The sequence below is a fragment of the Octodon degus genome, unplaced genomic scaffold, assembly GCF_000260255.1.
Source record: "Octodon degus isolate 3935 unplaced genomic scaffold, OctDeg1.0 scaffold00114, whole genome shotgun sequence".
Lineage (NCBI taxonomy): Eukaryota > Metazoa > Chordata > Mammalia > Rodentia > Octodontidae > Octodon > Octodon degus.
This window is the reverse complement of record NW_004524690.1, coordinates 6,021,881-6,033,051: the sequence shown is the minus strand read 5'-3', so window position 1 is coordinate 6,033,051 and position 11,171 is coordinate 6,021,881. Positions and strand designations below refer to the sequence as shown.

Below are 11,171 nucleotides of genomic sequence, written 5' to 3'. Positions count from 1 at the left end.
GCTGACCAGATCTTACCTCCTAAGAGCATATCCAACTATTAACTCATCAATAGATTAACACACTGGGGAGTAAAGCATCCCTGTGATGCAACTGCTTTTTTTTTTTTTTTTTTTTTTTTTTGCAACTGGCATCTAAAACCTCATTTCTGCAACTTTTGGGGACATTTCAGTTCTAAGCTATAAAAATTTCTAGGCAACCTTGTGCTTTAAGTTAGGAGCCATTTAGAAGGACACACATGTAGAGAATATTAAAATTATGTAGTGAGAATTAATATAAAACTGGGTTTTAGTAATATAAAGTTGATAGGGTGGCAGTTGAAAGTGCTCACAGAGAACTTTTAGTTTCAAGACTCTCCACTGTGCAGTTACAGCAAGGTTTCCAATCAATCTATAAAAAGCAACACCCAATAAATAGTCTTCTCCCCATTATGCACCCTGTTCCAGCTATTGTCTCTTTTCTGTTCTTATACTGTCCCTATGGGAGAGGTTGACATAAGTTTATTATCCCTCTTTTATAGGTGAAGCAATTAAACTCAGAGAGATTAAATGATATGCCCAAGCCTCTGAATTTATGAGACCAAACAGGGTGAGGGAACCTGTGCTTCCTGCTGTCTTCCCTGACCACACATTTCATCTGCTAGCTCTGGGTGCCGAACCTCTCTGGGTCTGCATACCTTCGCTGACCTCATAAACAACCATGAGTCTTTGTAAAGTCATCTGGCCTGCAAGTGGGCCTGTTTCAAGTGTATTCATTGTCAGAGCACTGTCCAGCCATTGCTGCCCAGGCTGATCCCACCTTTGAGAAGTTCTACCACACTTAAAATCAGCCCCACACTGGGGGACAGGTGATCATTTACTCTGGGCTGATTTGCTCCTTGCTTGCCAATTACAGAGGGTGAGTTTTCTCCCTGTAAGCTGTATCTATCACACCTCTTGTGTCCTTCACAATCTCTAGATAGAAGTGGGTTGGGAATAGGTACCTAATACAACTTGCTGAGTGATGTGTTGGTCACTGCAGCATATAAGGGCTGGGCAACATGATTGCTTGAGCGCTCCCCTGCTTGTTCCAATTTGTCTCTGTCCATTTCATTTTCTACACAGTAATTGTCACTAATTGTGTGCTATGTATTTATTTACACATTTATGATGTCTCTTCCACTAGAGTAGAAACTCAGGGAGGAAAAGGTCCTTCTTTCTTCTTTAGAGCTTAGAACATAGAGTAAGTATTCAGTAAGTATTTTTCTAACCAGTGCTCTACTTGTTGTGGTTGCCAACCCATTTGCATGGGAATCCCTTAAGATGCTTGTTGAAGCCAGATGCGGCTGCAGGCTAACTGTAATTCCAGCACTGGAGAGCCTGACACAGAGGAAGATTATCAGCTGAAGCCCAGCCAAGAGTGAGACCTGGCCTCAAAAATATAAAAGGGCAGGCAGGTGGCTCAGTGCTTTTTAATTTGAGCTTTAGAACAACCAAGAAAAAACAAAACTTCTTAAGAAGTGGAAGTCTCTGGACTTCATCTTAGATCGACCAAGTTAGAATTTCTGGAGGTGGACCCAGATGTGGCTGTGGCAATTCTAACTTACACTGAAGTCGAGAAGTGACGTTCATTTTACACATGAGAAAGTCTTGGAGATAGGAAAGGACATGCTCAGTGTTGCAGTAGCTTAGTAGAATCTGGATTTCAAGTTCTGGGCGTCTGCTCCACTGGGTTGCCTATTCCATATAATCCATCACATTTTCAGAAGGATTCATTCTCTTTTGTTTATGAAGTCACTTGATTTTCAAAGCAACCCAGTGCTATAGGTCTTATTTTATTTTTCATTTTAAAGACTAGATTCACTCCATTGTATGAGGGGTAATAAAGACTAGATTCAGAGCATTGAATGGCAATGTGCTTGTGATCCTTCAGCTTCCTGAAGACACAGAGTTTTGGCCTGGCCAAGCTCTGGAAATTATAGATCCTTTACTCTTGACAAAGCACTGCCCTTCCTTTCAGTGATGCAATTTTTTATGATTTGGGTTTTTGTTTGTTTGTTTGTTTGTTTTTGTTTTTTATTTTTGTTTTTTGTTTTTTGTTGTTTTTTTTTTGCTCTGAATGCCTTCAGGGCAGGTTTGACTGGCTTGAGTTGTGGGGATCGAACCACAGCAACCTGAGCCTGACTGCTTTGTTGAAGCAGCCACTTAAAGAACTGAGCTATGGGGCAGGCCTCCCACAATTTTTTAAAATATTAAAGTAAAATAAAAATAGTTGAGATGAGTAAATATATAAAAGCCAAATTCTATACAAAAAAAGGAATAGATAAGTTCAGTTGGGTGCATTATAATAGAAAAGTCCATCATAAATTGAAAATATCATAAATTGAAATGCATTTAATAAACCAAACCTGAACATAGGCTAGCCTCACCTTTCTTAGATGTGCTCAGAACACTTAAAAACTGGCATATCACTGGGCAAAATCATCTTACATAGAGCCTATTTTAACATATCTTTCAGTCTATTGAATACTGTGCCAAAAGAGAAAAACAGAGCAGTTTTAGGGGTCTGCTTGAGCATAACTGTAATGTCAAGCCATCCTTAATTCAAACCATCAAAAATTGGGAGCTTCCTTCATATAATTAAAAAGATTTAGACTCCAGATTATTCTTCTCTGGTTGCCAATCAGTAATCTAGATGGGAGAAATCTTTCATTTGGAAAAAATAAGCAGTAAATGAAGAATAAACCACATCTTTATGTGAGGGAAATGCACTATGCAAACTCAGAAGGCAGCAGTGCAGAGTAAGGCCCCTAGAAAGCCTCAGTGCTCTGGGACCTGTTGGGTGGACTCATCAAACTTTCCTCCCTGCTTACTCACTCCACACACATGTTGTTCTCAGTGGGTTTGAGTATCTGTGCAAAGCCTTCCCTAAAGCCTTCTCTAAAACTTATTTATTCATGTATTTATTTATTCATTTATTTATTTGGTACAGGGTCCTGCTATGCAGCTTGGACTTATAGTGATCCTCCTGTCTCAGCCTCTCCAATGCTGGGATTACAGGCATGCACCACCACACCGGGTTTCAGTGGCCATCACAGCACACAGTACTGGGGATTGAATCTGGATCCTTGTGCTTACCAGACAGGCACTTAGACCATGGAGCTATCTCCCCAGCCCCTCTAGATGTCTTTAAAGAGAACTCCAAAGAGAATGCACCAGACCTAGTCTGTGGGCTGCCCACATCCTCCTGGGACTTCTTCCTAGGAAGGACAGTGTACTGGCCCTTTAGTATGAGGATCACAGAAAGAAAGATTTTTCCATATGCCCAACCAGTTTGTTGACACAAGCTTTCTCTGTTTCTCTGGGAAAAAGAATGAGGAGAAAGAAATTCAGTGGTTTGGGTGGATTCTTAGCCACACTGCATGCAAGTGGCTTCTCAGCCCTTGCTGGAAGGATGCAGAGGGCCTGAGGATCAGTGCCAGCTTAGAGGAGAGATGGCTTCTGTAAGTGCCTCCCTCAAAAGTAGTCTCTTCTCCAGAGGTGCCACCAGTGAGCAGAGTTATGTCCTCTCCTGAAGACCTAACCGTGATTACTTTAAGATGTGAATGCACTTGGAGATAGGACATTTAAAGGGATGAGAGAGGTGAAATGAGGTCATTACAGTGGGCTTTAATCCATGTGACCGACATCCTTCTAAGAAGAGGGGGCATGCAGAGACACCAGAAATACATGTACACATTGCTGAAAGGACACAGCAAATGATGGTGATCTCAGAAGAAGCCAAACCTGCTGACATCTTGATCTTGGATTTCACCTCCAGAACTGAAAAAAATTGATTTTGTTGGTTAAGCTCCTGTCTTAGTTAATTTTCTTGTTCATGAGGCAAAAATACCCAACACCCAAAGCTAAAAGAGGAAAGGTTTATTTAGCTCACAGTTTGTAGGGGTCTCAGTTCATAATTGGCTGAGACCAGGCAGGGTGGCTCATGGCAGAGGGGTAACAGTTCATGGAAGTGGAAGACAGCAAAAGCAACAAGAGGAAGGAGAGACAGAGATAAGTCCCTTTCCTTCCCTTATCCTGTATGCAGGGTACCCACTCCAGGTTGGGTGTAGCATTCACACCCTTCATCCCAGCATTGGACCATAAATCAATCACAAACTCTAGAAGGCCCTCTCATGACTGCATGAGGTTTTGGGGTGACATCTAGATGCAAACCATAACAGCTCCCAAGGCTCGATCCCCTCCTGCCTATGAATGGCACCACCATTTTCTCTTGTAGGCTGGATAAGGGAGGCAGCTTTGGGTGCTTCCTTCTCCTCTCTGTGGCTTAGCTCAGCCAGTTTTGGAAGGAACAGCAAAGGTCAAAGAGCTCATGTTCTTTATGTCACTAGACACTTGTGTCACACAGCTTTAGTTTTCTAGGAAGTGATTTTGGACTTCATTATGGTTTGTATCTAAAATATGCCCCCAAAGTCAAGTGTACTTAGTGATGCAGCTTCTGGAAGGTGCTTGGACCATGGAGATGTTTTCTTATCAGGTTAATCCACCCATGAGTTTAGTAGCTAAATGTGCTGTTAGGAAGTAGGGCCCAACTGGACTCTGGATGTACTCTTGTCATCTCTCTCTCTTCTGCTTGGTCCTTCCTTCTACTATGCTGTTTCTGCCTTGAAGCCAGCAGTTTTGGATTAGAAACTGAGTTAAACAACCTAATTTTTTTTTGAGACAGGGTCTTGTGATGTAATCCAGATTTTCCTTGAACTCATTTTGCAGTCTAGACTTGTCTCAAATTCATTACAATCCTCCTGCCTCAGGCTCCTGACTGCTGGGATTCCAGGCATGCATCAGCACACCTGGCCACTGTGAGCCAAATAAACCTCTTGTCTAAGTTATGAGTTATGGGTATTTTGTCCTAGGGACAGGAAAGTGACTAGCACAGTCCTTTATAGCTGGAGGCAAACTGCTTGGGTACATTCATGAGGCCAAGAGAGTATGTGAACTATTGCTACCTCTCTCTTTGCTCAGCCCTTTCTCTACTCAGTCATGTTTGGAAGGAGCAGCAAAGGTCAAAGAGCTCACATTCTTTTACATCACAAATTAAGCCTGCAGCAAATCTAGTAGTTACTTATTCCTAGCTACATAGCTCTCTTGTTGCTAAGGATCCCACAGCCACCAGCAGCCCAAACCTCTGGGATTTGGAATCTTGCTTTAGTCCCAAGAATTTGCGAGCTCAGGAACAACTCAGGCTAGAGGTCTGGTATCAGAAAGTGCCTTGTGCTCATCCTTACAGAAAGGTGGCTTGTCCCAAACAAGATCTACTGTCCCAAGACCATTGCTTTTCTGGAATTTACTGAGGATTTTCTAACTGTGAATTGTGAATTTGTTTGCAATACAGAAATTTCTTTTGTATGAAATTAAAATTTAGTCTTTGTGCCTAGGTTAGAGGATTAAGAGCAAAAACGCCATCACCCAGTCCTTTAATCTCATGGTATCATGCCTGGAAACAGAATCCCTATCTTAATTCCTAACACATTGCTCTTATTTCAGTCCTTCAATTTCATGTCACTAGGCTGTGGAAAAGCCTCCTCTCAGGGTTAATGTTTTTATTCTCATCTATAAATTCTTTGTGCCTCTTGCCTCTACCAGAAGAATCTGGATTCTCTTCTAAGGCTTTCAATTATGATCAGAATAAAACCTAAATCCCTTTTATGGTGTTCTAGCCCCCAAGTTCTGCTCCTCACAAGTATTTCCAGGGTTGTTTTCTTCCCTGCATCCTACTGCTAACTTTAGTCAGCTGACTTGGAGACAAATGGATCCCAGCTTTGCCACTTGCTCTGTGGCTGTTTCTTAAGTGCTGGGTGACAGTACCAACAGCAAACACTTCTAAACCCTCACTCTGTGTCAGGTTTCACAGTGAGGTGTCACAGATTATCCACTTATTTCTCCAAGTGCCCAGTTCTCTGGAGATCCTTGTATTTTACTGTGCTCTCCCTTCTGTGCTGGGAACTACTGAGGTAAAAAAACACTGAGCTGATTTCCCAAGGCTTGGACACCTCAGTCTCTACAACCATAAATGAAGCACATCATTGTTTCTGTCTGTGTTAGTCAAGACTGTCATCCTTTACACAAGTGACAGTATCTCCAAAGCCAACAAGCCCAAGTGAAATGAAAGATATGCTGATTTAGAGCAAGGATGCCCACTGGACCCAGTCTCTCAGCCCCATTCTCCAAAGCTTCTGACTTAGCAGACCTGCTTCAGAAGACAGAAGCCTGCTTTCCCATGCTCTCTGGTGTTTGAGTCCTCTAAGGAAAGGTGCCTTCCCTTCGGGGGACTGAGGTCATCCTGAGACGACAATGACTAGACCATATCATGAGACCACTGTGGTTCAGCAAGTAAGTTCATGTGTTTTGAGGTTTCATCAGGCATGGGCTTGACAGTATCCTTTAAAATGGCTGATGGGATGGCTCTAAGCTAACAAATGTTTTCTTTATTTTTAAAAATTTTTATTTGTATTTTTTTGGGGAACTGGGAGTTGAACTCAGGCCTTTGTGCTTTCCAGGCAAGTGCTTATTCTACTGAGCCATCTCCCCAGCCCCTAACAAATGTTTTCTCACTTGTTTAATTTACTTAACCAAATAGTTCTGGAGAGCCCATTATATGCCATGTATTGGAGAAGAAGATGGAAACTCAAGGGGAAGGAACTGCTCTAAAGTAACACTCTGACCTTCCTACACAAGTCTAATCTGTGCAAGACCCTGTAATAAACACATAAAAAAGAAAGAAAATATCTCCCAACAGGTTAATTGTGTTGGAGACTTGATCCTCAGTGCAGCAGTAGCAGGGCCAAGAGAGGTGACTGTGTTGTGACAGTGCTAACCTCCTCAGTGGATTCATTCACAGCTGAATGTGCTATAAGGAAACAGGACCTGGTCGGTGGATAAGTCCCTGGAGCTGTGCCTTTGAAGGGAGGGTCTTGCAGCTTGCTCCTGCCATGCTTTTCCACCATGATTTTCTGCCTCACCTCAGGCCCAGAAACAAGGGAGCCAGGGGAAATGGACTTAAACTATGAGTCCAAGTAAATAGCTTTCATTTAAATTATTATTTTCAGATGTTTTAAACAGTGGTAAAAAATTTGACAGATTTAGTTGAGTAGCATCTGTATCTCTGCAGTTGAGAAACCCCTTCACCTTGCAGGCCTGTGACCCCACCCAGCAGAACCCACACGACCTCCGAACCTTCTTCCTTGCACCAGTGGGCCAGTGTGCTTGTCCCAGATCACAGAGCAGGGTCTGCATTCCACTTCCACAAACCATCTTGTAGGGTGCAGGTGCTTTTTTAGATGTACTCATGAAAGGATGAAGAGATGCACTGGATAGTTTTTCTTTCCCTAGAAATTACCATGAGAGAACCAAGTGGAGCTGGTTGAGTCTTCAAAGTCCTAAAAGGCACAGCCATGGGTTCAGAGTTCATTGATTGAATTCTGCCTGCGAGGGAGCCTCTGCAGAGAGAGTATGAGAATGGAAGGGACAAACAGATTCATTTAGAGCTGCAAAACAGGATGCCCTCTGAGGTAAAAGAACTCATCCTGGACAACTGTCCGTCTAACGATGGCAAAATCAAAGGCCTCACAGATGAGTTTGAAGAACTGGAATTCTTAAGTACAATCAATGTTGGCCTCACCTCAGGCACAGACTTACCAAAGTTAAACAAACTCAAGAAGCTTAAACTAAGTGATAACAGAATCTTAGGGGGCCTGGTAGTACTGGCATAAAAGTGTCCAAATCTTACATCTAAATTTAAGCGGCAAGGAGAGTCACATGGAGAGAAAACATTCTCTCAGGCTTTCACAGAGAGCACATTGGCCAAGCAATGGCCGTGACTCATCCACATGGCTGACACTGACAAAGGTTCTACAATCTGAGATACAGGCTCTCAGGATAAATCCTGACAGGATTTCACTGACCTTATCAGACCAAAAAGCTACAACTCTTGTTGCATAGGTCCTGCTTTACCTTGATCTTAACCATCCAGCAGAAAAGTATAAAAACGAAGTGTAAGAAGTAAAGCCGTGCTGTTATGTTGAGCTATAGGGGACTCAGGTCAACAATTTCTGACATTGCCAGTCAAGCAGAAGACTCAATACTATTATGGACTACTGGACTCTTTTAGAATTTTTTGCTGAGTTAACACACCTATAATATTCAAATAATGGAACTAAACAAAAAAAGGGGATACAGATGAATGCCCATTTTGTATGTGTGCATTCAAAATGATTAGGATAGATATACAGTTACACTCTTAATGAATAGAGTGATTTGTTCTAATGGTGTTTGTAAATAGGATATCATATCCGCATCTTGTACAGCAATTAACTACCAGGAAGAATGTATACAATGTGTTAATTATTGAAACTGTCCTACCAATTTGGTTTGAAACTGTCTCATTGCTATTTGTTTCTCAATAAAATTATGGAAAAGAAAAAGAAGAAGAAGAGAGTGAGCAGCCAGAGTTAGGGGCCTAAGCTGTGCATTCCCTACCAGAGTCTGGCTACTAAGCTATATTGACCATTACCACCATAACCCAGCATATGTGATGGACCTGAGAGACTACACTCACCAAATTCTCTCCTGCTGTTCTTTGTTCTTTTGGACATCTTTCACAGTGGGGCCACTTTTCTCCCATGAGTAATTCCATGCCCACATGCTGGTGAAATATTCTTCTCTTATACTTGCCTGAATCTTATTTTATCTTTATCCTGAAGGATAGCTCTATGAGTAGCTATTTCATTTTTTTGTTTTCTACCTTTTCTGTTTATTGATTCATTTTTGGTTGGTTGGACACTGGATATTTTTCATTGATTTTTTTCTTCTGCTACCTTCCAGAGATTCTCTGTCTCTTGATTCAGCTTTCCAAATAATGTGCCCCAAAGTATCTTTCTTGTATGAATGGCATTTGAGTTACATAGATTGATGACACTGATGACTTGGAAAATCCCCAGTTATTGTCATTTCAAATTTTACTTTATCTCTTTGATGAAAGTGAGTGAAACAGCCAAGATATACAGTCTCCCAAGTCTGTCATTAATGTGCAGCTCACAAGCATGTTCTGTGAAATTTCTCTGACCTTCTTTTATTAGATTTGGTCTGGGGATTTTTTTTAAGAGAGTAAAAATTAGAATTAAAACAGAAAAAATAACAAGTGATATAGATTTTCACTTAACAAAGTAATGTGAATTTCATACTATTTGCTGTAATACATAGTGTTGTCTTCCAACCAGTTATTTATATTACCTGATATGTGCATGTAAAATTGGAAAAAGAAAGAAATGTATAAGACATTAAGAAGACAAAAAGAAGAAACAATTGAAAAAAGGAGACCAAAAATTAAAGAATTAACTGCTTCTTTCCATAGACTAGCAGAAATACATAGTACAGTTGTCCAAACCATGTTGCTTATATACTTGGATAAATCTCTTTCCCCCACTCTCTCATCCTTCTCAACTCAGTCACCCTTTCCTTATGAATAAGTTCATCAGTCTGGGAAATTTTTGTAATGTGCTTGAACTTATTAACTATATCACAAACTGTATCTAGTAAACTATTAAGCAAATATGTTGTATTTTTAATCTTAATTATTGTATTTTTAGTTTCTAGAATTTTTCACCTGTGCTTTTTAAAACCCACTGTTACTTTGTATAGATGCCAGTTGTCTATATTTTTAACATTCTGTCTTTATTGCATCAAGAAAAAGAGGTATATTTTTCTAAAACTGCTATCTGGGGAGGCCTGCTGGGAACAGGATTTCTAAAAAGCTGGGTTGAGGAGATGGCTCAGTGGAATAAGCGCTTGCCTGGCAAGTGCACAGGCCTGAGTTCAATCCTCGGTTCTGGAAAAAAAAAAAAGGCAAATATGTCTGGAAGATATATTTTTGCTGGCCATTTTTGCTGGCTACAAGTGGGGTCTCCAGAACCAGAAGGGGCACACAGCTCTTCTTAAATTTGAAGATGTTTATGTCTGGGATGAAACTGAATTCTACTTGGGCAAGAGATACCCTTACGTGTATAAAGCAAAAAACAGCACAGTGACTCCAGAAGGCAAACCAAACAAAACTAGAGTGATCTGGGGAAAAGTAACTTGGGCCCATGGAAACAGCGGCATGGTTCATGCCGAATTCCAAAGCAACTTTCCTGCTAAGGCCATTGGACACTGAATCCATGTGATGCTGTACCCCTCAAGAATTTAAACTAATGGAAAATCAAAGTGCATTTGTGCTTTTGTATTTAAAAAAAATAATAAAAAATAAATGTAAGCAGCAACAAAGTTAAAGACCTCAGCACAATAGAGCCCCTGAAGAAGTTAGAACACCTCAAGAGCTTAGACCTTTTCAACTGCGAGGTGACCAACCTGAATGACGACTGAATGAGAAAACATGTCCAAGCTCCTCCCACAGCTCATGTACCTCAACGGCTATGACTCATACAACCAGGAGGCCCCGGACTCCGACGCCAAGGGCTATGTGGAGGGTCTGGATGATGACGAGGAGGATGAGTATGAGGTGGAGTACGAAGAGGACACTCAGGTAGTGGACGATGAGGAAGATGAAGATGAGGAGGAGGAAGGAGAGGAGGAGGAAGGGGACGAGGAGGACATGAGCAGAGAGGAGGGGGAGGATGAAGAAAGTTGCAAAGGCGGGGAAGTCGATGATGAGGAAGATGAAGAAGAGGCTGGTGAAGAAGAACAGGGTCAGAAGCAAAAAGGAGAACTCGAAGATGAGGGAGAAGAAGATGATTAAGTGGAATCATCTATTATGGAAATAAATTACTATTGTCATTTGACTGTTTTTACCTGTATCCCTCCCCACTTCTAAATCCTGCCCCCGAAACTTATTTTTTTTCTGATTGTAACCTTGCTGTGGGAATGAGAGGAGAAAAATGTGTACTGGGGGTTGCGTGGGGAGGGATGGGGAGGGGGTGGAATAAAATACTATTTTTACCGCAAAAAAAAAAGAAGAAAAAGAAAGAAAGGAAAGAAAGAAAGAAAGAAAGAAAGAAAGAAAAAGAAAGAAAGAAAGAAAGAAAGAAAGAAAGAAAGAAAGAAAGAAAGAAAGAAAGGAGGAAAGAAATTACCATGAGAGATTTGTGCTTTAAAACAGTTCAGGATACAGAAAAAGTTGTTTTGCACTAATAGCCTTTGCCGCC

At 41.2% G+C, this 11,171-nt stretch overlaps 1 pseudogene; it reads left to right on the top strand.

Moving 5' to 3' along the window:
* Positions 1-4,492: 4,492 nt before the first annotated feature.
* On the top strand, positions 4,493-10,765 carry LOC101566872 (annotated as a pseudogene).
* The last annotated feature ends 406 nt before the right edge of the window (positions 10,766-11,171 follow it).